Source organism: Castor canadensis, chromosome 3 (assembly GCF_047511655.1).
Source record: "Castor canadensis chromosome 3, mCasCan1.hap1v2, whole genome shotgun sequence".
Lineage (NCBI taxonomy): Eukaryota > Metazoa > Chordata > Mammalia > Rodentia > Castoridae > Castor > Castor canadensis.
Genome location: NC_133388.1, coordinates 134,516,306 through 134,543,094, shown reverse-complemented (window position 1 = coordinate 134,543,094; position 26,789 = coordinate 134,516,306). Strand labels below are relative to the sequence as shown.

The 26,789-nt window shown below is 40.7% G+C and overlaps 1 pseudogene; it reads right to left on the bottom strand.

Annotated features, from left to right (window-relative positions):
- LOC109680032 (heat shock protein HSP 90-beta-like) overlaps positions 1 to 26,789 on the bottom strand; it is a 36,312-nt pseudogene that overhangs the window by 3,197 nt on the left and 6,326 nt on the right.

Here is a 26,789-nt window from a genome sequence, read left to right as displayed (position 1 = left end):
TGAGCATGGCTTGTCTTGTTCAACATGATGATCTCCAGTTCCATCCATTTTCCTGCAGATGATATGATTTCATTTTTCTTTAGGCTGAGGGCTGAGTAATATCACATGGTATATGTGTTTATACGTGTGTGCGTGTGTGTGTGTGTGTGTGTGTGTGTGTGTGTGTGTGCATACTTTTCCTTATCCATCCATCAGTTGTTGGGCACCTTCACTGATTTCCATTAAACTGTGGAAATTATGAACAGAGCTATAAATTCAGGTGTTGCTCTTGTGTATTGACTTACACTCTTTCAGATACATGCCCAAAAGTGGTATGGAGGGTCATAAGGTAAGTCCATGTTTACTTTTCTTGAGGAGCCTCCATATTTATTTCCATATTAGTTGCACTAATTTACATTCCACTGACAGCATATGAGGGTACTTTCTCCCTCCATCCTTACCAGCATTTGTTGTTGTCTGTTTCCTTGTCTCATCCAAGATTTCTTTCCTGAACTTGCAGCAGGTGGAAAACTCCACCTTGCTGTCCTCATCCTTCGGGAGCTCATACCTTCCTTGGTCATGGAGACTAGGCTCTTTCCACAAAGCTCCTTGAGCTGCTGCATGCCGTGGTGGTCAACAGGCTCAGTCATATACACTACCTCAAAGCCTTGCTTGCTCCACAAAGGCACAGTTGGCCATTTGCTTTTTCTCTCTCACCAGTGCTACAATAGATAGACTTCTGCATCTCCTTCATGTGAGAAACATACTCTGATAGAGGCAATACCTCATCTCAGCAGCTCAGAGAAGCATCACCAGTTAATGGTGTCCTTATGGATTCCAGAGAATGCCTCTTAGAATTTCTTATAGTTCTCCTTGTCTTCTGCCAGTTCAGAGAAGAGTTCAAGGCACGTCCTAACAATAATTTTGGGAATAACTTTCAAGGCTTGGCTCCATTGCATTTCTCAGGAGATGTTCAGAGGTGGGTCCTCAAAGTCAACCACGAGAAAACTAATACATTCTTCTGGTATCAACTCATCACTACTGTCCATGATAAACACATGATGGACAAAAAGGTGAAAGGCAGCCCACTAGGGATGAACAGCAATGCCCTGAGTCCCACCTGGCCTTCTACAGAGAAGTTCTTGATTGCCAGTGGCCTACCCAGCATTGTTGAGACTCTTGTACAATTCTCCATGTTTCTCCCAGGAGATGTCATCAGGGCTTCTGCTCCAAATAGCCTTGATCATATACAGTTCTTTGTGATCCATATACTTCTCTGGTTTTTTAAAATTATTTTATTATTCATATGTGCATACAAGGCTTGGGTCATTTCTCCCCCCTGCCCCCACCCCCTCCCTTACCACCCACTCTGCCTCCTCCCTCTCCCGCCACCCCCTCAATACCCAGCAGAAACTATTTTGCCCTTATTTCTAATTTTGTTGTAGAGAGAGTAGAAGCAATAATAGGAAGGAACAAGGGTTTTTGCTGGTTGAGATAAGGATAGCTATACAGGGCATTGAGTCACATTGATTTCCTGTGCATGTGTGTTACCTTCTAGGTTAATTCTTTTTGATCTCACCTTTTCTCTAGTTCCTGGTCCCCTTTTCCTATTGGCCTCAGTTGCTTTTAAGGTATCTGCTTTAGTTTCTCTGCGTTAAGGGCAACAAATGCTAGCTAGTTTTTTAGGTGTCTTACCTATCCTCACCCCTCCCTTGTGTGCTCTCGCTTTTATCATATGCTCAAAGTCCAATCCCATTGTTGTGTTTGCCCTTGATCTAATGTCCACATATGAGGGAGAACCTAAGATTTTTGGTCTTTTGGGCCAGGCTAACCTCACTCAGAATGATGTTCTCCAATTCCATCCATTTACCAGCAAATGATAACATTTCGTTCTTCTTCATGGCTGCATAAAATTCCATTGTGTATAGATACCACATTTTCTTAATCCATTCGTCAGTGCTGGGGCATCTTGGCTGTTTCCATAACTTGGCTATTGTGAATAGTGCCACAATAAACATGGGTGTGCAGGTGCCTCTGGAGTGACCTGCGTCACAGTCTTTTGGGTATATCCCCAAGAGTGGTATTGCTGGGTCAAATGGTAGATCAATGTCTAGCTTTTTAAGTAGCCTCCAAATTTTTTTCCAGAGTGGTTGTACTAGTTTACATTCCCACCAACAGTGTAAGAGGGTTCCTTTTTCTCTGCATCCTCGCCAACACCTGTTGTTAGAGGTGTTGCTAATGATGGCTATTCTAACAGGGGTGAGGTGGAATCTTAGCGTGGTTTTAATTTGCATTTCCTTTATTGCTAGAGATAGTGAGCATTTTTTCATGTGTTTTTTGGCCATTTGAATTTCTTCTTTTGAGAAAGTTCTGTTTAGTTCACTTGCCCATTTCTTTATTGGTTCATTAGTTTTGAGAGAATTCAGTTTTTTAAGTTCCCTATATATTCTGGTTATCAGTCCTTTGTCTGATGTGTAGCTGGCAAATATCTTCTCCCACTCTGTGGGTGTTCTCTTCAGTTTAGAGACCATTTCTTTTGATGAACAGAAGCTTTTTAGCTTTATGAGGTCCCTTTTATCTATGCTATCTCTTAGTTGCTGTGCTGCTGGGGTTTCATTGAGAAAGTTCTTACCTATACCTACTAACTCCAGAGTATTTTCTACTCTTTCCTGTATCAACTGTAGAGTTTGTGGTCTGATATTAAGATCCTTGATCCATTTTGAGTTAATCTTGGTATAGGGTGATATACATGGATCTAGTTTCAGTTTTTTGCAGACTGCTTACCAGTTTTCCCAGCAGTTTTTGTTGAAGAGGCTGCTATTTCTCCATCATATATTTTTAGCTCCTTTGTCAAAGACAAGTTGGTTATAGTTGTGTGGCTTCATATCTGGATCCTCTGTTCTGTTCCACTGGTCTTCATGTCTGTTTTTGTGACTGAGTATTGCCTTGGCTATTCATGGGGTCTTGTGTTTCCATATAAATTTCACAGTAGATTTTTCGATCTCTTTAATGAATGTCATTGGAATTTTGATGGGAATTGCATTAAACATGTAGATTACTTTTGGGAATATGGACATTTTTACTATGTTGATTCTACCAATCCATGAGCATGGGAGATCTCTCCACTTTCTATAGTCTTCCTCAATCTCTTTCTTCAGAAGTGTATAGTTTTCCTTGTAGAGGTCTTTCACATCTTTTGTTAGGTTTGCACCTAGGTATTTGATTTTTTTTTTTTTGAGGCTATTGTAAATGGAATTGTTTTCATACATTCTTTTTCAGTTTGCTCATTGTTAGTGTATAGAAATGCTAATGATTTTTCTATGTTGATTTTATATCCTGCTACCTTGCTATAGCTATTGACAATGTCTAGAAGCTTCTGAGTAGAGTTTTTTGGGTCTTTAAGGTATAGGATCATGTCGTCTGCAAATAGGGATATTTTGACAGTTTCTTTGCCTATTTGTATTCCTTTTATTCCTTCTTCTTGCCTAATTGCTCTGGCTAGGAATAGGAGTGGAGATAATGGTCATCTTTGTCTGGTTCCTGATTTTAGAGGGAATGGTTTCAGTTTTTCTCCGTTAAGTATAATGCTGGCTGTAGGTTTGTCATATATAGCTTTTATAATGTTGAAGTACTTTCCTTCTATTTCTAGTTTTCTTAGAGCTTTTATCATGAAATGGTGTTGGATATTATCAAAGGCTTTTTCTGCATCTATTGAGATGATCAAGAGGTTTTTGTCTTTGCTTCTGTTAATGTGGTTTATTACGTTTATTGATTTTCGTATGTTGAACCACCCCTGCATCCCTGGGATGAAGCCTACTTGATCGTGGTGAATGATCTTTTTGATGTGTTGTTGAATTCGGTTTGCCATTATTTTGTTGAGTATTTTTGCATCAATGTTCATTAAGGAGATTGGCCTATAGTTCTCTTTTTGGAGGTGTCTTTGCATGGTTTTGGGATAAGTGTAATACTGGCTTCATAAAATGTGTTTGGCAGTTTTCCTTCTCTTTCTATTTCATGGAACAGTTTAAGGAGGGTTGGTATCAGTTCTTCTTTAAAGATCTGATAGAATTCAGCAGAGAATCCATCAGGTCCTGGACTTTTCTTTTTGGGGAGACTCTTGATTGCTGCTTCAATTTCATTTTTTGTTATAGATCTTTTCAGGTAATTAATTTCCTCTTGGTTCAGTTTTGGATGGTCATATGTATCTAGAAATCTGTCCATTTCTTTAAGATTTTCAAATTTTTTTGAATATAGGTTCTCAAAGTAGTCTCTGATGTTTTCCTGGACTTTCATGGTGTTTGTTGTTATCTCCCCTTTTGCATTCCTGATTCTACTAATTTGGGTTTTTTCTCTCCTCATTTTAGTCAGGTTTGCCAGGGGTCTATCGATCTTGTTTATTTTTTCAAAGAACCAACTTTTTGTTTCATTAATTGTTTGTATGGTTTTTTTGGTTTCTATTTCATTGATTTTAGCTCTCATTTTTATTATTTCTCTCCTATTTGTTTTGGGATTTGCTTGTTCTTGTTTTTCTAGGAGTTTGAGATGTATCATTAGGTCATTGATTTGGGATCTTTCAGTCTTTTTAATTTATGCACTCATGGCTATAAACTTTCCTCTCAGGACTGCCTTAGCTGTGTCCCATAGGTTCCGGTAGGTTGTGTTTTCATTTTCATTGACTTCCAGGAACTTTTTAATTTCCTCTTTTATTTCATAGATGATCCACTGTTCATTAAGTAATGAGTTATTTAGTTTCCAACTGTTTGCATGTTTTTTGTCTTTACTTTTGTTGTTGAGTTCTACTTTTACTGCATTGTGGTCAGATAGTATGCACAGTATAATTCTATTTTCTTATATTTGCTGAGGCTAGCTTTGTGCCCTAGGATATGATCTATTTTGGAGAAGGTTCCATGGGCTGCTGAGAAGAATGTATATTGTGTAGAAGTTGGATGCAATGTTCTGTAGACATCAACTAGGTCCATTTGATCTATTGCATATTTTAGATGTTGGATTTCTTTATTGATTTTTTGTTTGGATAACCTATCTATTGATGATAATGGGGTGTTAAAATCTCCCACAACCACTGTGTTGGAGTTAATATATGCTTTTAGGTCTTTCAGGGTATGTTTCATGAAATTGGGTGCGTTGACATTGGGTGCATACAGGTTGATGATTATTATTTCCTTTTGGTCTATTTCCCCTTTTATTAGTATGGAATGTCCTTCTTTATCTCGTTTGATCAATGTAGGTTTGAAGTCTACTTTTTCAGAGATAAGTATTGCTACTCCTGCCTGTTTTCGGGGGCCATTGGCTTGGTAAATCTTCTTCAGACTTTCATCCTAAGCCTATGCTTATTTCTGTCGGTGAGATGGGTCTCCTGTAAGCAACAAATTGTTGGATCTTCCTTTTTAATCCATTTCGTCAAGCAGTGCCTTTTGATGGGTGAATTAAGTCCGTTAACATTAAGTGTGAGTACTGATAGGTATGTGGTGATTCCTGTCATTTAGTTGTCTTAGTTGTTTGAAGGTTTGATTGTGTGTACCTAAGTTGAGGTTACTCTCTACTTTCTTGCTTTTTCTTTTCCTGTGGTTTTGTGCTGCCTGTCTTTTCATGGTTAAGTTGGGTTTCAGTTTCTGTGTGCAGAATCCCTTGAAGAATCTTGATTTTCTTTTTCTTATCTTACTCCTCTCATCCTCTACATCTTCATTCTTTACTTCTCCCCATCATTCTTTTCTTCTTCTTCTCTCACCTTTATCTTCCTCTTCTTCATCACTGATTTCCTTCTCTCATCCTTCTCCAAATACAGGGTAATGGAATAGCCTATGGACTGCAAGTCCTTCACCCCTTTGCCCTGCCCCTCCTTTAAGTACTCTGATCTTCTTTAATGTAGAGGGTCACTTTGGTACCTCAGTCAGTGGGTTCACCATGGTCAGAGAATATAGTGAAAGAACCCCTAGCAGAAGACTCCTAGACATACTGTTCATCACTGTGGTACCTTATGATCATAACCACTCTCCCTGTCATCAGGCAGGAAGGAAAAAGCTAACAATCATAGAGATGTCTGCAGCAGCCTGAATGCTATAGTAGCAGACTTAGCAATGGTTCCCAAATTATTGATGAGGTCAGCCTTGGTAATGCCAGTGCCTGTGTCTGCCAGAGTCAGGTTGTATTCCTGAGAGCTGGGGATGTTATCAGCTTCAACTCTTTACCACCTTGGAAGGATCTATCCTGAATCTTCTCTAAGCATTAGAGACCAACTCTTGAAGGAAACTTCCTTATTGGAATAGAAGGTATTGATGATGACCATCATGACTTGAACAATTTCTGCCTGAAAGGTAGAAGTCCTCACCTCATCCTCCCCATGATGCATATCCTGGGCATCTTGAAGGAAAGGCTGCAAGTACCAGAGAGCAGGGTGGGTCCAGGCTGTGCCTGACTCACACACAGCATCAAAGCTGTATGGAGTTGCCTTCTTAGTCACTTGGAAAAGTTTTACTTCTTTGAGCAAGCATTATAGGACATACCTGCAATCCCAGCACTCAGGAGGCTGAGACAGGAGGATTATGAGTTTGAGACCAGCCTGGATTACACAGCAAGGTCCTGTCTAAAAACAATGTTTTTCTCAACACTGTTGCATTGAGGATGCAGTGTCCAATACATGACTTTTTTTTGGGGGGGGTGGGCATGTTCAAAGCCTAATAGCCTTCTTCTCACCACATAGTTGGTTTCTCCTCATGTTTCTAACGACCAGATCTTCAGATCTATTTCAAGTATTCAAACATCAACCTTCCATTCTGTTATAACAGCATATACTTCATGACATGGAGCACCTCACACCCCCCACCTCCATCCTTCTCCCAAAGGGGAGGGTAAGAATGGACATGGTAAAAGACTAGAAAAAATTTGGTAAATATTATAAAGGGCTAGAACTTCAGTAGCAGGAATATAATAAGACCATACTGGGGTAAGCATCCTCTTTTTCAGTTTTTCAGTCTTTCTTTAAGTTTATCTTTTCACTAGCAGTGTACACTTAACTAGCTCCATATGGTGGCTATGTACCAAGCTTCTGAATATTGGCTGCTTGAGCCCTTAGCCAAGGGTAAATGGCTTAGCTTCTCAGTGCCTCACTTTTGTCACTGGAATTTGGGAAAAATGGTACTTACCTCAAAAGGGAGTTTTGTGAGGAATAAATGAGAAAAATCCCACTAAGTGCAATGTCTGGTACTTGGGAAAAGCTAATGAAAGATAGATGTTTGTGTAGGATCTAAAGGGCTGAGCTAGGGAAGCATTAAATAGGTCTATTTTTAGAGTACACCAGAGATAACAGATACAAAAGCAGTGATGTGACTCAACAAAGGTCCATCTCAGCTGATACTGATAAGAATTAATAAAAGAGTTTGGAGCCAAACTCCAAGAACACGAACAGTGCTCTTTTCCCTGAAATCCACACCCCTACCCCATCCTTCTTGGGAACCTGTAGTAGCAGAACATAGCTTATGAAAGTTTAGAGGATTTGACCTTTTCTTTCTGCCCACCTTCCTGACCATACTAATCCCCTCCCTCTCTCTCCAGCACCCTGTCTCCCACCTTATCTTCCTGTCACTGAGTCTTTATCAGCTATGACTCACTGTAGAACCTGACCTTCCCTGAAAACCCTTGAGGGTGGGATTCAAGCCTTAACAAGTCACCAAAGCCCCTGCAGTCCCCAGCTGGATACTGAATACAAAGCAGTAGCACAAAACTACTCAATTCCATTTCTTATTATTAGTTCAGAGTTCTTTTGTTCCCTTTAGACAAAAACCAATGTAAAAGGAGAGTTCTGAGGGGCAGAGTGCATCTAAAATAAAGAAACAAATACATATAAGAGAAACCACAGCTATGTTTCATATGAGGTTCTATACAAAAGCCTTCAAAATGTGAAAAATATACTACTACCTAGCTATAATATGTGTGATAAAATATTTTTGTCTGATAAATTTTAAAATATAAATTCTTGGTCTAACCTTTTTCTTTTGAGTGGTACTGGGGTTTGAACTCAGGGCCTTGTGTTTGCTAAGCAGGTGCTCTACCACTTGAGCCAAGTCCCTCAATATAAGTTCTTATACCACTTTTAGTTTTAGGTCCACAACTTTACACAGTGAAATTCAGTTTTTCTTTCAATTAAGTAGATCATCAACATACCATCATGGGAGCACTTACTTTTAGTTGCATTTGAAACCTCAAGAATATAACTGAGTAGAAGAATAGAGTGAAATAATCAAGAGTTTCTCCACTCAGTGCTGATTTTTTTCATCTTCTTATGATTATGCAACAATAAAATCTGAAAGTGTTTGAACCTATGAGCAAATTAAAGCTGAAGCCAGAGCGATGTCTTGTAGACAGCTGTGGAGGGAAGTTGGTCCCTGTGTGTTTATAAGCATTGTCAAGCTCCCATGTTTCCAGGGGAAATAGTGGTGCAAAAATTATGCCCCTGCTCTTGGGGAATGAAAGTCACATAAACTGTCTCCTATAAATCATATTTTGCTCGTCTAAGTGGATCAGACGAGAGAGAAGGAGAGGGGGTTCTCCATGGCGAGGAGCTTTGATCATTTTGATCAAACACAGACCACCTATCAGCCTTCCAAGTGCCACCATGCGTCATACACATTTTCAATATTGTGTCATAATAGCTACCAGTCATTGTAGTTGAGATAAAAAAGGGGTTGTAATTAAACATATGATTGGATCCAGACATTTTAATCATGCCATCTATCTATTTTGCAGAGCAGGCCTGCTGTTTTTTCAGCAGTCCCCTGGAATCGCCCTGGGATGACAATTTGCATGCTAACTGAATTCATGTACCGTGCAGATTCATAAGGACATCTGTTGCTGATTGTTTTGGTACTCTGCTCTTCAGACTCAAATATGAAAATGCAGAAAGTAAAAGGCAAATTATGGAGCCCAGGGCAAGAGTGTGGACTGTTTGATTTTTCTTTCTCTCTCTCATCACTCTAGAGGAGACTATTATAGAAACTAAAAACATCCCCATTCTGCAGGCCGCTTGGCCTTACAATAAAATCAGTGCCCATGAAATGACACTGTTTTCCAGTTGCTTCTTGTCTTAATTGTATTCATTTTAGCCTTGAAAGAGATCCCCATCTCTAGCTCAGAGGCCTCTAAACACAAGACAGTAGGAGAGGGGAAGAGCTGCCCTGACCCTAATGCAGACATAGGAAAGAGACAGGCCTGCATCATCCTATGTGCATAGAGAAGTTGACCTACCAGCATGGCAAGAATTCCTCCCAACCCAAGGAAAACTTGGGGGAATGTGAAGTAACCAAATGCAAAGGAGCTATGTCAGAGAAACACACAAAGGAACATTAAAGATGTAGCAGCTTCTTCAAATCCTGTTAATAAACAATGCCAATGGAGAACTGACCAGGTGCAGGTGAAGTAGCTTCCTTTGACCTTTGTTAGGGCAAAGGCTGGATATCAAAGTGAGATTCAGAAAGCATTTTTTATCTTGTGCCTGACATCTTAAGGAGTGCTTTCACTTATATTTTCTGCAATCCTCACAATTCTGAAAGGTAGGGAATTACCTCTATTTTTTTGGAAATGAAGAACTTACAGTTTAGAAAGATTAAATAACTTGTAAAGTTACATAGCAAGAAATCACAGACCAGGGTTAATTCACACCCAGGTCTTCTCCCCCTCGAGTGCATGATACTTTTCACTATGCCACACTGCTCCATACCCCATCCTCCCTCTTGCTTGGGGTGCCTTAATCTCTTTTCCCATCACATGCAAAATTTATAACTGAGAAAAACTATCATTTTTTTTTGTCGTTCGCAAGATATTTTGCTTAACAGAAAATAGGCAAAATATTTGCTTCATTATTTCTATAAGTTCAAGTTGCAAATTTACCTGTCCAAGTAACTTCAGGCCACAGATACCCAAAGGCATGTTTCAATGACAGGAGTTGCCTGAATCTGCCAGGTCACCATGAGAGTGACAAGAACTGCTCCACCTCCACCCTTCTACCCCACCCAGCTCCACTCCCCAGTTAAATTCAACTTCAAGAATTATTCATTAAGCATTGGCTGAATGTCAGGTATACTCACTTATATCAACTTGTTTTGCAGCCTTCTAAGGGATAAGTGGCATTATCCCCATCACCTAAGCCTAAGGAAGCAAGGCCAGGAAGAGGAAAAGGGTTAAGATCGCTCAGCTGGCAGCGGCTGAGATGAGTTTCAAACACGGTCTTTTGACTGTAGCCCATGTCCCACACCCACAACTGTCCCCGTGGTTCCAGTGCCTTAATTTTCTTGCTTTTCCCACCAAAATCTATGGATTCAATCATTGATTGAATCATGAAGCTCTCTCATCAATCCATGCATGGATTGATTCATAAGGTAAGAGCATTATTGGGTAGTGGTGGGAGATGGGGTCCGGTTGAAGGAAGTAGGTCATTAGGACCGTGCCTTTGAAGGGTATCTTGTCCTTCCTGCCTCACTCCCTGTTTCCTGGCTGTTGTAGGTAAGCAGCCTCTTCTACCACATGATCCCACTACCATCATGTTCTGTCCCACCATGGCCTAGAGCCAGTGGAGCCAGCCAATCATGGAACTGAAACCTCTGAAACACTGAGCCAAAATAAATCTTTCCTCTTAAATTGTTTCTCTCAGGTATTTATCACAGCAATTTAAAACTGACGAACACTGAGTAGAGAATTACAGTTCTAAGGTGCTCACATGGATGGCTATGCTGTTGAACTGCAGGCCACACTTTTGAGAACCACTGCCATCCTTACTCCTAGTCTCCGTGCTGCTTTCCCTTGTGGAGGCCTTTCCTCTCCCTGGCAGGGAAAGCACTGAGTATTTGGGTCCTTGCAACCTTCGGCTAGTTCAGTGCAGAGACAAAAACTGCCAAGACAATGAAGAATGAGAGCAAATGTAGAGCTGCCACGCTGAAGGTTACTGGCAGAAGCTGCAGTGCACCTGCCCTCATGACTGCTTTATTATGCATGTGGTTAGCCAGGGAAATTTGACTCTGCCACACAATTTGTGGACATTTTTAGTACAACCTAATAGTCAGGACCCTCAATATAAAGCAAGGAATAAAAGCTAGAGTCTTGCTCTTTGTCCTTGACCTCCTCCCAAAGGGCAAGTGTAAGAAGCTCAAGTTGAGGAAGGAACCTCAGTATATGCCCTAATAAAGAGCCTTAACCCAGGAACTCTCTGGGGTTTTTTGACTAGTTAATTTTTTTCACTGTTAATTTGGTGAATATGTATAAACAATCTTGGTTTTTTTTTTTTTAGTTCTTTTAATCCTTTAATTTCTGGTCAATTGTTTTGTGGAATACTTATTATTTTCTGCTTTGTTTCTCTTTCTTACAGTTTTTATCATTTAATCAAATCAAATTTTTTTTTGCTTCTGCATCTTTAAATTTCATGTTTTGGGGGGTAGCTTTTCTTATAATTTTTACTACAGATGCAATGTAGGGTAATTTCAGAGAGATTATACAATACAAGCAAGCAAATCAAATAATGAAAAAATATACTCCCACATAACCAGAGATAATCACACACAATACATAGACTATTTGCAAGAAAAATACTCTAAATTCCCTCTTTGGCTCTTTTCATCTTTCTTATTTTGGTTTGACTCTTGTTTTTGTTTTTGTTTTTGTTTTTTCTGATTCTCTAATTTTCTCACCACTGGCCTCTTTGTTTTATCTTCTACATTATATTTTGGTTTTCCTTATTCTGACATATTTTTACTTTCCTATTAGTTTTCTCATACTATCCCTACTTGTTCTAGTTCTTAAATACAGTCCTTGTTACTATATTACTTATTATTTATTATTATTAAGGTTTTTTTGTTTACTTTTTATTATTCATAGGGAAAAAAGTAAAGGCAGCCATTGTTGTGGGCTCTAAACCCTACAATGACCATTTACCTCTATATTAAGAAGCATCTTTGGGCTTCTTAGTAAAAGGGTAGAGTTGGTGAGATTTAAATACTAAGAAGGTTCTCTGGGAATCCTGCTCAATGAATGAGTCATACTGTTGATAATAGTTTGGAAAAAGTGGATGTAGAATTAAAAAATCTTGGTGTGGTGTCAATAATTTGCTTTTTACATTTTAAAAAATCTTTTCACTCTAGGTTTATGAATGGCCCACAACTATAGAGTAAACTCCTCAAATAGGAAGAAGAATTGTGGCCCACTCCACAACAGTCCTTCATCCTCCTCATAACAGACATCATTTCCTCCTTAAGATCAAATTGCCTAAAACCTATTTGAGCAAATATAAAAAACCATACTTTGAATTCCCTCCCTATTTTAATAACTTTACTAAGACAGGCAGCATTCTTGGGCCACTGGAACAGTGTGGTTTTCTTACACCATATCCCTTCCAATTTCATATAATGAGCGTGATGTGATCCAACAGCTATGCCATACATAATCATAGGCACTTAGACTTGCTTGCTATTCAGGATGCTGAGAGAAGGAGGAGGTTCTTTTAGGCAGGACTATTGGGGGTAAACCTCTCTGGTTTTAACAAGAACCTGAAGCATACTGAATGTTCCAATTGACAGAGCCATTGCTACAGGTTCCATAACCAGAATTTTGGAATCCTACAATCACTTGGTTTCAACCTATTATCATCAATAATGATAAGCAGGATACCCAGAGAACTTTCTTGTGTCAAAGTCTTCTCGACTCTATCCCTTTATTAAGAAGTCCAAAGATAAGTTAACATGAAAGCAGATGTTCCTTATAGGGTTTACAGCCCATGACAATGCTGCTTGTTTTTTGTTTTTTTTTTTTTCTCATAAATCTTGGGTTTTCACTCCAAAGTTCTTGATTTACAGAGAAGTGAATCAAACATTTTCTCACCATTGACGATACCATTTTGGATTGCCTTGTGTAACTAAAAACTAATCTAGTTAATCTACAAAGTCTGATTCCCTAATTTAACGTTTCTTTCACTTTCCATACTTCCGCAGATAGTTGGAGGCTTATTCGAGAAATTCATTCTTTTAGATGGAATTTTCTCTTTGACCTTCTCATTCACCCACTAGCTACCTTACACCATGGTATCCCTCTGGACATTTGTCCTTCAAAGGTCATAGGTTCCTGAAGTATACCTCATAAATATCAGCTCCACTCTCCCTTATTTGCACTAATTATTCTCAGCCACTTAACTCTTTCCCTAAATATGGTCTTTTTGTTGGGCCTGAGAGGCCTGAAAATTCCCATGTTAAAAAGAACAGTCATTCTATGCTTTCAAGTAGATTTGATGGCTCAGTCCAGGTAAAATCATACAACTAACAACCCTTGGATGTGTCAACCCAAACTCACTCAATTCTCCAGAAAGTCCCTGCTTCAAACGAGAATCCTTTTGTGTAACATGACTGAATAAAATCATAAATGTAAAGATTAAAACTGACAACTTTACTTTTGGAAGTTAGTGAGTATGCCATCAGGGCAGGTGTAAAGGGAAAATACTCCCCCAGAAATGAGGACAAACTGGCCTTCCCATCTTAGACTCTATTGGGGTGATGCTGAGCCTTTGAACTCATTCAGTGAAGATCTTTCCCTTCTCATCTTGATTTTCTGTCTAGTAAGAAGTACCTAATATGCCTCAAGGTTCATCCTCATTTAGAAGCCAAGAATTCCTTCTCATTTATTTGAAAGCTCCCCATGCTTTCTACATCCAGATGGTAGGTAAGAACTTTTCCCACAGTTCACGAAATCAAAAATTATGATACTTTCAAAATCTTCTAGGTCAATACTTTTGTTTCACAGATAAGGAAATTGAGGCCCAAAGTATTAAATAAATTTTCCACAGGATTCAGAGCAGAACCAAATCAAGAATTCAGATCTTGCTAATCCCAAATCAGAGATTCTCCTACCACAGACACAATTCTTCCCACTCTCTGTATGCATTTACCAACAGTCTGCCGTAGCCAGGGTGCCTACACCTGTCTGAGTGATGCTACTTGCAGCTACTAGCTTCTTGCCACCTGGGATCAAGCCTAATAACTGCCTGTGCTTCTGTAGCATTTGTAAATCACCTCCTACTAAAGACAGGGAAAAACCCAGAAAGATGATTCTCCTATATGATTGCACTTGTTTCTACCAGGATCTGGTAAGGAGCTGTTCATGTCTATCTCCCAATCAAATTTTTCAGTCCTTGAAGTCAATGCTTCTGTCTGCATTTAACCTGTTAAAAATTATTTGTCTTTCCATTTTAGTCATCTTTATATCCTCCAAACCAAATATTGTCTCATTTATTATTAAAATAATGACCTGTGGGCCAGGCACAATGGCTCATGCCTATAATCCCAGCTACTCAGGAGGCAAAGATCAGGAGGATCACATTTCAAGTTCAGCCCAGGCAAAAAGTTAGGAAGATCTCAATCTCAACAAGCAAGCTAGGTATGGTGGTGCATGCCTATGATCCCAGTTACATAAGAGGCATATGTAGGAGGTTTACAGTCCAAGGCTGGCCCTGGAGAAAAAAGTACAAGACCCCATCTGAAAAATAACTAAAAAGCAAAAAAAAGAAAAAAGAAAGAGCAGGAGGCATAGCTCAGATGGTCAAGCACCTGCCTAGCAAGTGCAAGGTCCTGAGTTCAAACCCCATACTGCTAAGTAGCAATAATAATAACCCATGTGTCCTTTATGTCACTTACTTTCTGTCTATAGTAGGAGACCAGCTGCTGCTAAGTTTCCTTTGTTTGGCTAGATTGTGTGTTCCTGTTAGCTGAAACACTGAAGTTCATAGGCCACCTGCCTCTGATTCACAACCTTTTCAGGGATGACAGAAAAGTCATCCAAAATCTAATCTTTATCACTGTGTTTCCAACAAAAATTCTATAGCTCCCTTCTCAGTACCCAAAAGGAAGGTCAGGATCCACACCAGAGTCCTCCAAAGATGACCCCGTCAATATTACTGGACTAATTTCCTACCCACCCTTTCCCGTGCCTCCACCTCTTCCAAGAACCATGTTCCTTTCTGCCTTATTTCCTTTTCATACATTGTTCCTTCTCCTCACAATGCCCTTCCTTAACTAGTTTAACCACCTGATAACCTAGTCATGGTTCAAAAGAACTTTTAAATAGTCCGTCCTCCAGTGTAAGGAGACGGTGTAGGAGGGTGAGTATGGTAGAAATATCGCATACTCATGCATGAAAATGGAAAAATGAGACCTGTTGAGACTACTCTAAAAAGGGGGAGGGGGATAAAGGAGAATGATGGAGGGGGTAAATTTAACTAAGACATATTGTAAGCACTTTTGTAAATGTCACAGTGTACCCCCAGGACAACAATAATATGAGATAAGAAAATTAAGTAAATAAATCTTCCTCTATACAACGCTCATGCTCAGAGTTCTCATGAGGCTTTCTAATGTCATAATCTGCTTACAAGTTTTATCTCCGAGGAGACACTTTTAGGGTACCAATTCTCAGGGAGGTCAGAGACCTATGAATTAACTACCGCACCAAGGCCGGGCGGGGCGGGGGGGGGGGGGGGGGGTGGGGGGTGTGCTGGAATTACAAACCACCCACGTTGCACAAAGTGGGTGACTTCTCCCTGGCTGCAGCAATTCAATTTCGACAGAGGAGACATGTGTATTAGACCAATGCTGTCTAGTGTATGTTACACGCTGGTCCAGGTGCTGGGGAGATAACAACCTAATGCAGAAAATAGCAAAGAGCTTTATGGGCATCTCCTTGGCCAAACATTAGCTAGGGGCTAGTTAGGCCTTAGGCCCATTACTTCACTAGAGAATTTATGAAAAGGAGATGGGGAAATAAGCTTAAGGTTGAAAGAGAAAAAAAAGATCTGACATCAATTTTAGCCAGAAAAATACCTCGCTCTCATCTCCATCCATTTGATATCCATTTGATCTCTGATCCCATTTGATTAAATGACAAAGTTATAGCTTACGGACAACCTAGTGGAGAACTTTACACAATATCATAAGGTTCTGAGAGATGTTTCTGACATACAGGAGAATACCTGGCCAATGACTTCTCAATACCAAGGGTTTTACAGAGTTTCTGAGCACAGGTTCTCAAAGTGTCCTGAAAATAAACCATAGGTACTACAACACTTTGCAAAGCACCAGGCTTGAGAGTGATGTACCACTACCTTAAATGCCATTGAATGACTTCATTTGACTTGCAGGGCTAAGCAAAGCACAGGTGCAGCAACCCTAGTCCAGAAATTCTAAATCCTCCAAAATCCAAGTGGAAAGTCCCACACCAGGGAACTTTTGTTTCATGCATAAAATTATTTAAAATGGTGCATAAATTGCTGGGTGCTGGTGGCTCAATGTCTATAATCCTAGCTACTTGCAAAGGTTGAAATCAAGAGGATGGCTGTTCAAGGCAAGCTCTGGCAAATAGTTTGAGAGATCCCATCTCCAAAATAACCAGAGAAAAATGGACTGAAGGTGTGGCTCAAATGGTAGAGTCCCTGCTTTGTAAGTGTGAAGCCCTGAGTCCAAACCCCAGGTCCACCAATATATATATTAAATGTATATATATATATATATATATATATATACACACACACACACACACACACACACACATGTACATAATGTGTGTGTGTGTGTGTGTATCCTAACTTTACCTTCAAGTTATATATATAAGGTATATTAAATGAGTTTTGTGTTTGGCCTTGGGTCCCATCCCAATATATTTCATTCTGTATATGCAAAAATTCCAAAATATGAAAAAAATCCAAAATCTGAAACACTTCTGGTCCTAAGCATTTTGGATAAGGGATACTCCCCCTTCACAAGGATGCAAGCATCATCCTCTTTCAGCTTACAGAGCTAACACCAAAGAGAGACCTCCAACTAGACCCTCTACTTTTGATAGCCTAGCAAGGTCCTGTGAGAGAAGAGGACCAAGTGCATTCACCAAGTGCAAAGACAGGCACCTGAGGGGTAGGCAGTCGAACCAATTTCTTACCTAGGGCTTTCCCCCAAGGCTTTGCATTTCCATGCCTGAGCTGCTCCAGCTAAGGGGAAGCCATTGTGTCTCAGGGCCTGGGTTCCAGCATTTTTATTCCACTAGGACATTCAGTGGTTGTAAAGTGTTGCCCAATGCATATGTAAATGTGAGCACATTTTTATTGCAGTTACAATAATGTTGATAAGCATAAAAATATAGGCTATGTATAATAGAAATTGCTAGTTAAATGTAGATGCTTGGTCCTTTAGTTTCATGCTAATTCCCCAAAATTAATTTTGTTTAAAGATGTAAGAGCCAGAATTAGAAAGTTAATTTTGAATACTGTTAGAAGAGGAACGGAACATCCTAAAAGAAAAAAATAATACGAATAAATACAACTTGAATTATTTTGAATAAGCCAAAAACCTACCATAATTTGAGTCCTTATTTTAAATACTAAGTTAAAACCCTGTAAAACAAAACTGCCCACAGATAGTATGGATAGGTTCCTCATAGCTATGAACTACTAACAAACCCAGTGTCCCCAGCATTATCATTCTGTCCACTGACAGCCTATCAGACATGACTGAATTAAGTACATTCACCAAAATGACAAGAATTTCCTTACATGATATTTCAATGGCTTGAAAATTGTAGTGGAATTTCTCTTAGGACCTCATCATACGTAATATTCAATTTCACACTTAGAGAATCTGATTTGGTGACATCTTATCTATTTATTCTTAAACATCTGAGACACTGCCAAATACTTCAACATACATTATATCTTAAATGTGGAAACCCAAACTAATCCAATGCTTTAAAGCCAATCTTGTGTGTTCTCTGAACAGCAATTCAGAATTTGCTGAGAGTTTCACTTTTATTGGAACACTTGGAAACAGAGCACAAGACACATGGTTGATTTTTAAAGTTTACCTAGATTGTCCTTATTTTGTAATATTAACAATAATTGTAATGCTACACTTCTGTAGAACACTGTAATTTATGAAGTAATTTTTTACCCATGATTTCTATCACTAGGCTGTAAGGTCCACCATGGCATAACCACGGTTGTTTGACTCAGGGCTGTATCCCTCATGCCTGCTGCAGTTAAACGCTATTTTTTTTTCTAGTGGTGAGGTCTGAACCCAGGGTTTTTTGCATGGTAGACAAGCTCTCTATCACTGAGCTACATCCTCAGCCACATAACTAATGCTGCTTTACATTGAGTACATCCATTGAGTAATTATGCTCTTTCTAGAGACTAGGAGGTGGAGGCTCAGCAAATTCAATGATAGGCAAAAAGAAGCAACATAAGTAACTAGTCAGGCTAATACCAAGATCCCAAGCCTATGTTTCTTTCCACTGGCTACAACCATGTCATCTCTCATACTTTCTGGTTTCTATATAGCTGCTAATTCACAAACTGCTGTATTTTCTGTGAGCACACCTAATTTACATGGTGACCTTATGAGGAGAGTATGAGATAGAGTATTCTTGTTTTGCCAGGTAAATTGGGACAGTCAGAAGTATCCCACTAATAAGCAGCAGAGCCAGAACCTAGGTTGAGCTCTTCTGCTGCTCAATGCTCTAGTCTCTGTTAGTTCTTGTTGCCCTGCTTATACCTCTGAGAGGCAGCCCTCTCACTTCTGCATCTGATGGGCAGGCAGTATGCCAGGCTCACTGGGGACATGCAGGACAGATGGTATCTCCTCCACCATCTCCTTTTCTTGTGGCAGGTCTAGACAGGTGCACAGCTGACCTTATGACAGATCTGCTCAGTATAACCAATGAAAGATAAACAAAGTAGGCAGAGGTCTCCATCAGATCAGCAAGAAACTGAAAGGGCTGGAAGCATGGTTCAAGAGGTACAGCATCTGCCTAGCAAGCATGAGGGCCTAAGTTCAAATCCCAGTGCCTCTACCAAAAGAATGAGGAGGGAGATGGAGAGAGGGAGAAAGAGAGGGAGGGAGGGACGGAGGGAGGAAGGGAAGGGAAGGGAAGGGAAAGGAAGGAAGGAAAGGAAGGAAGGAACTGAGGCATTTAGGACTGCAGCATCCAATCCTGATTCTGACTTCAATTTACCCTCAAAACTTTTGGTTTCTTCACCTGTCAAACATGAAAAAAAAATAAATCCAGTACTTATGGAGGGGTATATTTTATATAACGCAACATTGTTTAAAATATATTCTTTCCAGCTTAAATTTAAGCAAATAGAAAGTTATATTTTGAGTTTTAACCAGACTTCTGCTATAGCAAAATCATTTCATCTCTTCCTCACTCACAGCCCTCACCTTGTTTTAGGACTGTGTGCGGCACTGGCTTCATGGCTCCTATCTGCCTAAGCAAATGGATCTCTGCATAGCTGACCATTATAACCCCCTGGGCTTTTTAATAACACCAATGTCTCATTCCCATCCAGATCGATTATAAGCTGAAAGCTCTAACCAAACGAGGCAGCTGGGTTCAAATCATTTAATAGTGGTAAATTATCTCATATCTAGAATTTTTTTGGAATGACTTAGTATTTTTCAGTTTTCTCTTTCTGAAGCCAATAAGGAATTGTCTAAAGAAAATTTCTCATTTGCTGTGAAATAACCTGAAGTGCCCATATAACTTTTCAGGTGAATAAATTGTACAGGAAAATAGTAAGAACACTAAAATTAAAAGTAACATCATCATTTTTTCTCAGGAGTCAGTGATTAAAAAACAATACATGATAGAGAAGTTGGTTCTCTCTAACAGATATTTCTTTTTAATTGGAGAAGATGTGGTGTTCTGGTAAGAACTCAAATGTTTAACAGCCACTTACATAAGCCACCACAGAGAGATAGCTATGTTGTAAGATATAACATGGTAAATAAATGTCACAGCTCTTTTTTAAAGTGTATTTTTGTTGGGTTATGGTGCTGCTTCCTAAAAGGAAAGGACATTGGGGTTTGAAAATGACCACTTTACCACTAAATTACTTTGACAGTTTCAATGGTCTGAATTTGTAAATGACATGAAACAGCTACTATAGGAACCAAACTGTCTCATTCTCATTATTTTGTGGTTGCTCTGTATTTCAGCGACAAAGAGGGTTTCTAAAAGTCACTGAGAATTGTGTATGAACACATTAACTTTATTTTTTCTACCATGAAGAACAGATCAAAAGGACCCCCTGAAGCCATGTCTGTCCTTTATTTCTGCTTGTATAATTACTAATCTATTTGGTGGAATACAGACATTTTTCTTTTTTCTAGGCTGATGATTATATTACTTTTTTTTCCTGGCTGTCTAAAATGCCAGCAGTAGGCTAGACTAACTCAATGACTTTGGTCATGATAAAAACTTAAAATGAAGAGTGACATAGAGATCTCATGGTATGGTAGCCACAAAAGGAAACTAGGAGCTGGCTTACATATATCTAAGCTGTAGCAAACTGCAAACCTTCCTGGGCTCCAGTATCTGTACAGAATGAGATAAAAGAAAATCTGATCTTTGGGTAAATCTTTGCAATTAAAACAGTAAATAATTTCCTCATCTGACATCTATTCAGTTCATCTATCAGATTTCTACCGATACGTCAATATTCCTCCGTGTGTTCTTGCTAATCTTTAGGCATTCCCTGCTCACAATCATAATGAGTAGTAAGGAAAAAGCTTCACACCAGCTATAATCATAGAAGGTAGCCCTGTGGGATGACTGTGACCTTCTCAGACTCCACACAAGCGATGCCCAGAGATGAGCTGTTCTGCTGCTCAAAATGTCTGCATGGAATCTACAGAGGTGCTTAGTAAACAAGCAAATTCCTGAGCACCTCTTCTCTAAAGGAGGCACAATATGTGTGGCAGCTAGGATCTGTGCATAGCAGATTCCTTGGGCAATTCTTCTTCATAAGAAAATCTGAGAACCATTGGTTTAAAAATGAACCCAGAGTTGTTCACATTGTCTCCAGCCCTTTAAGGAAAAACAGGGGCTGGCCTCTGACTCTAACCAGCAAGAACTAAATTTTGATGTACATATTAAACTCTGAGGTGAAGTATACAGACTCCATTTATGATGGAAAATATTATGGAATGGGGGCAGTGTGCCAAACCAACACTTCAATTGGATGCCTAAAAGGAGCGACCCTCTGCTCCCTGAGGCCACTGAACTCATCACTGCTAACCACTCCCAGGAACCACATTCTCCAAAGAGCATGCTAAGTGCCTGCAGGTCCATGGGAGTCCCTTAATTGAGACATGTTTCATGTAGAAATTGGATAATTAGAGAGCACATGTTCAATGAACTTTGAGGATCTATGCATACTAAGAAATATACAGGGTGCTAAAAGGCTGTGGACAGAAATGCTTGCTATTGCTCACTGTGAGGAAAGAGCTCTTTCTAAGTCTGAGTGCAGCTCTTGGTCCAGCTTCCTCAGAGCCAGGGTCATGGGTTTGGTGACCCTCTTGTATTATTCCTAGTCTGACAGAGTTCCCACATTCCTTTTGGCTCCCAGCAACCATTCTTCTTTATCAGCACCTTGATTTCTTTTTGGAAGATTTCTTCCAGCCTCAGGTTAGTCTTGGAGGATGATGTGACAGTGATCTAGCTGTGATGTCCCACTTTGTTCTATCAGCTTTGTGGCACTGGGAGTAGGATTATGCAAATTATGTTTTTCCTTTGTCAGCTGACTTCCTACTTGGAGGGGACACTAGAAGGAGACTAAGATTTTTTTTTAATTGAAAGTAGCTTAGCTACAAATTAATATAGCTAATATGGAAGTGAAGCAACTGAACTTTTGATACATTTTAATATATTTGGTTTCCCTTGGTGGCAGGAATATAAATTAGACTATGGCTAATATATAGAACTTCTCTGGAAAACTATCAGAGAACCCACACACTTGAATTAAGTCTGGAGAACTTTGTTTGACAGCAGCTGTCAACAAGGGAACTCTAGTGGGTAGGAAAGGAGAACCTTAGGAAAAGCCCCCTACCAAAAAGAGTGAAGGCAACTATGAGCACACCCCAACCATGATGGCTTGTCATCCTTCTCAAGATTCAAAGTGCCAGTGCAGTGTTGGATTGTCCAGGTTCAACTGAGGAAGAAAGATGACCTGGACTAGGACTCTGGCTTTTGTGGAGAGGCAGCACTAGGATTTTTTCTGCCTCCTCTAGGCCCCTCAGGAAAACAGAACCATGCTAGTTGAACAGAGATTTTAATATAGGCAATTAGAGGACTAAAAAATTAAATAACAACGCGGAAGAAACACAGAGGAAGCAACTGTATGAAATGTTGGCCATCCCTGGGCTGCTAGAATCTAGGGAAGGACTTGACTCATCAAATTCCATAAGCTCCCTGAAATGCAGCATCAGAGGAAGAGAACAGTGTCCAGCTGCTGTGTCTTTAGAGTTATAGGAGCTCCCAGAAATTTGGACTCAGAGCTCTGAGGAGGGGGTGCTGTACCAGGCTGCTGCCAACACACCTGATTCTGGAAGGGGTTTGTGAAACTGGACATCAAAACACCTACTGCTGCCCAGCTGAGATGTTATTGCTGGGTCTCTGAAGACAGGAACTTGCAGCAAATGACAGGTACAGTCAGCCTCTTCTCCTCCTGCCTTCTAGTCTCCTTCTAGTGTCCACTATAGGAGGTCTGCTGACAAAGCTCCAGTATCACAAAGCCAGGAACAGCAGAGTGAGTGAGGGCTGAGAGACCACAGTTTAATCATTGGCACATCAGTCACCAAGACCAACACATGGCTTGACACATTCTCCCAAAGGAACTGCGGTGCTGATACCAAAAGGAATATGGGAACTCTGATGGACTAGTAGTAAGTACCATCTACGTATCTAGAAAGGAATCGATACCCCCCAAGATGCCAAAAGGCAGCAATTTTTTTTTTGTATTTGTGAATTCAAGAGGTTCACACAGTAATGGCTTTGGATGGGAGTTGAAAATGATACAAGGTTTTATCCATTCAACCTATCCCTCGAAGTGTGTGTGTGTGTGTGTGTGTGTGTGTGTGTGTGAGAGAGAGAGAGAGAGAGAGAGAGAGAGAGAGAGAAAGTGAGAGAGAGAATAAATACAAAGTTGAAGAACTAAATGCTAATAGAGAAACTGTTCCTAAGTGACTAGTGGTGGACAATCTGCAGAGTATGTCAGCATGAAATTATTGAAGTGCTGTGTCCCATCCTGCAGGACACATCAGCGTGGGTAGCGAACCTAGAAGGGGAAGAATGAAGGGACAAGAGACACGAAGGAGACAGCAAGACAGGAGTTCTGATCAAGCTGCAAAATTTTATTGTTCACACAGGGGTATTTATGTGCTGAGGGAGTGAGGGGTATGACGAGGTGCAGGCTGGTTGGCTGGTTCTGCTATAGGACTTCTGATAGGGTGCCCGTTTGCGCCGGCGGCAAGGTAAACTCCCGGAAGAGAAGCGGGGACGGCGCCATCTTGTGCTGGAGATGGAGAAGTTGGGACAAACAACCGCAAAATGTTCCAGGGCAAGGTCAAGACAGAATGGCTCACAAAGGGAGCCTTGTCTCCGACATTTCCCCCTTATTCTTATACAAACATGACCAGAATATGTCGGCTTATTTAGAGGGGATGACAGAGGCCCAGTTCCTCAGGGTGGAGATCATTTTGCTTTGTAAGCAAGCGTCCTTGCTAAGTTCTCAAGAGAATCTCCTCGGCATGTTTTTTGAGGAGGCGGATTTTTTAGGAGCATGCCAACCGCCATGCACCAGGGCATGTCATACAGAGGTCTTGGGTCTGGGGATCCTAGGATCCACCCTCCTGCAGTCTTACCTGCACCCTCGTTTAGAAAAGCCTTTATGATCACTCTCCCTGGGTGCTGCCTCCCCCAAGCAGAGGGGCCCAGTGGAGGAGGGCCCAATGGGCGATGAGTGGTCAAGAATGTTATATAAGAAGAGGGGGTGGCAGAGAGAAAATTTGGAAACCCAGATGGAGCATTTAGCGAGTTTCTATTGAAAGGAAGGTCTCAGGAGCACGGTCTTCCATATCCAGGCGATGATAATGGACCTGTATAGGCTTAGAGGCTAAGGTGTTAATTTGTTCTTTAATGAATTGTATCAGCCTGTTTATAATGCAGGGCCCTATGATCACAATTAAAAGTAGACCTAGAAAGGGGCCTAATAGTGGAAGAAGGTAGGGTAGAATTCCATTAAGCCCAGTCCAGAGGGGGTTTTCAAATAGCTCCCTTCGTCTCTTTTCTAAATCTTCTTGAAGCTGTTTAATTTTGGTGCGTACTATGCCTGATTTATTGGCATAAAAGCAGCATCTTTCCCCTAAGGCCAAGCAGATACCTCCCTGGTTGGCTGTTAGCAGATCTAAGCCTCGCCTGTTCTGAAGGACCACTTCTGCCAGGGAGTCTATTTGGTCCTGTAAATCCTTAATGGTTCCAGATAGAGTTTGTACATCATCTATAAGTTGTTGAGATAGGCGACGGTAAGAGTGTATAGCCGTGCCTAAGCCAGCTGTACCTGTGCCTATAGCTGCTGTTATTCCAAGGCTGGCAAGGAGCGGTAAGGCTTGTATTGCCCGTTTATGTCTTTTAATTAAGGTGTCTAAGCTAGGAATGGGCAGAGGTTCATCTCCTGAGACAACAGTAATATCTGGGAGTAATAAGGCAACAACACAGCCACCAGTCCAATTTGCTGGAAGCCTGGGGAAGGCTGAGTTTCCTCCACACAAAAAAACTGTACCGTTGGGGGGACAAAGAGCTGGGGTGGGTGAGGAATAATTTAGAACTGATGAGCAATTTCCAAAAGAACTAACCCCAACGTCAATATCATAAGAATTATTTTGCATCCTGCCTTGAAGGCATACTGTAGGTGCATCCATAGGCTGTACTTTAAAGGGAAGTCCAGATTGGCAGGTATCCTGATTATTTATGGTGGAGTTAACAGGTATTGCCATGGGCATTATTGCTCCTGTGGTCATGCAAAGCCAGCAATCCTTAGCAAGGGTGGGGTTGGAAGTGTTAAGCAAGGAGAAGGTACTTCCCAAAATATCTAATGTATTGGGATCTAAATCTGGAATCTGAGATTTAGGCAACATTAAGGGGTGATATGTGAGTTCAGGGATTTGGGGTTTTAAAAGCGCGATTATTTGAAGATGTTTGACAGCATCCGTGGGTCCTCCACCATCAGAGACCCCTGTAGGAGGGCAGGAAGCCATCTGCATAGCATTTTGCCCAATTTTAACAAGTTTTAAAGTACCATTATCAAAGGGTGCACTTTTGAGAATGTCATTAATCAAGTTCCAATAAGAAAAGGCGATCACAGAGACCTTTTTGGGGCCAAAAGATTCATAATAGTCTTTTAAACAGTCTCCGACCCGGAGCCATCTTTTACCATCAATGGTTCCTTTGAGAGGAAACCAAGGACATAAATCTCCTATGTAACAAAATAATGACCTCAAGTCTTTTTTCTTAACACGCGCCCCTCGTGTCTTGAGGGCCTCCTTGAGGCCTGAAAGAAACAAATCATGTGACGACACTGCTTGTCCCAGGGTGGGTCACTCACCGTTCGCTGTCCTCACTCTCCTCCTGGATCTGTCTCTCGGTTGCATTTGCCGAGGCGATCGCGAACTCCGCTTGGGCCCAAGCCTTTCCGGAGGACGGTGTTCTCCCCGCAATCAAAGGAATAGCTACAGCCACGTTGGGCGCCAGATGTCCCGTCCTGCAGGACACATCAGCGTGGGTAGCGAACTTAGAAGGGGAAGAATGAAGGGACAAGAGACACGAAGGAGACAGCAAGACAGGAGTTCTAATCAAGCTGCAAAATTTTATTGTTCACACAGGGGTATTTACGTGCTGAGGGAGTGAGGGGTATGAGGAGGTGCAGGCTGGTTGGCTGGTTCTGCTTTGGGTGCCCTTTCGCGCTGGCGGCAAGGTAAACTCCCGGAAGAGAAGCAGCGACGGCGCCATCTTGTGCTGGAGATGGAGAAGTTGGGACAAACAACCGCAAAATGTTCCAGGGCAAGGTCAAGACAGAATGGCTCACAAAGGGAGCCTTGTCTCTGACAGTGCTGCACTTAAAATCTGGATTTGGAACAGTAACAGACTGAGGGACTAAGGGTTGTCTTTGATTGTTATTGAAGGTTTTGATAAAGGATGCAGGACAAACAACGAAATGAGAACAAGGGGGGCGCATGAAGAAGTCAACAGACAACAAAATCAATCAAATCTAAGGTCACAAATGTCTCTTTTAGTACAAACTGCTCCTCCAACCATGGCACAGGAGATGTCAACCCCCATCATATGTTAGCCATGGTTGTTGTTTATATTTGTTAAAATTAACTGTGTAGCAGGGTCTCCCAGGGTTTAACAGAGTGGTTTTAGGAGGTACGTAATGTTCTGAGAGGTATTCCACGAAAGAAAAAGTATCTTGAGTCTGCTTATTGCTTCAGGACCCATATTAGCATGTTAAACAGTCCCAGAGTCTTGCTATAAAGAGAAAGACAACTTCAACCCAGTGTTTCCTCAACTTGTTAAAACCAAGAAGCCTGGTTTCAATAAGCATCTCTCCAAATGAGTATTTTTCAGAACACAATTTGCAAAACAGTGCTACATATTGTCTATAAATACCATATAATTCCTCATTTCATAGAAAACTTCATTGTCTTTTCATCCTTTGCTGTCTCCATAAAAGCAAAATGCAACCCAACCCCAGACGTCATTTTATAAAAATAGCCAGATCAGATGGGTTCAACTAATTCTAGCAGGCAAGACTCTAGTGCTGAGGACTGGCCAGTTAGGCTACTGTTCCCATGGCACACGCCTGATGGGGCCCAAGGCACTTTCCCTGAGTCCCCCCAACCTGTCTGGACTATTTCCCTGTAGTGACACTAAAAGCTCCTGGGCAG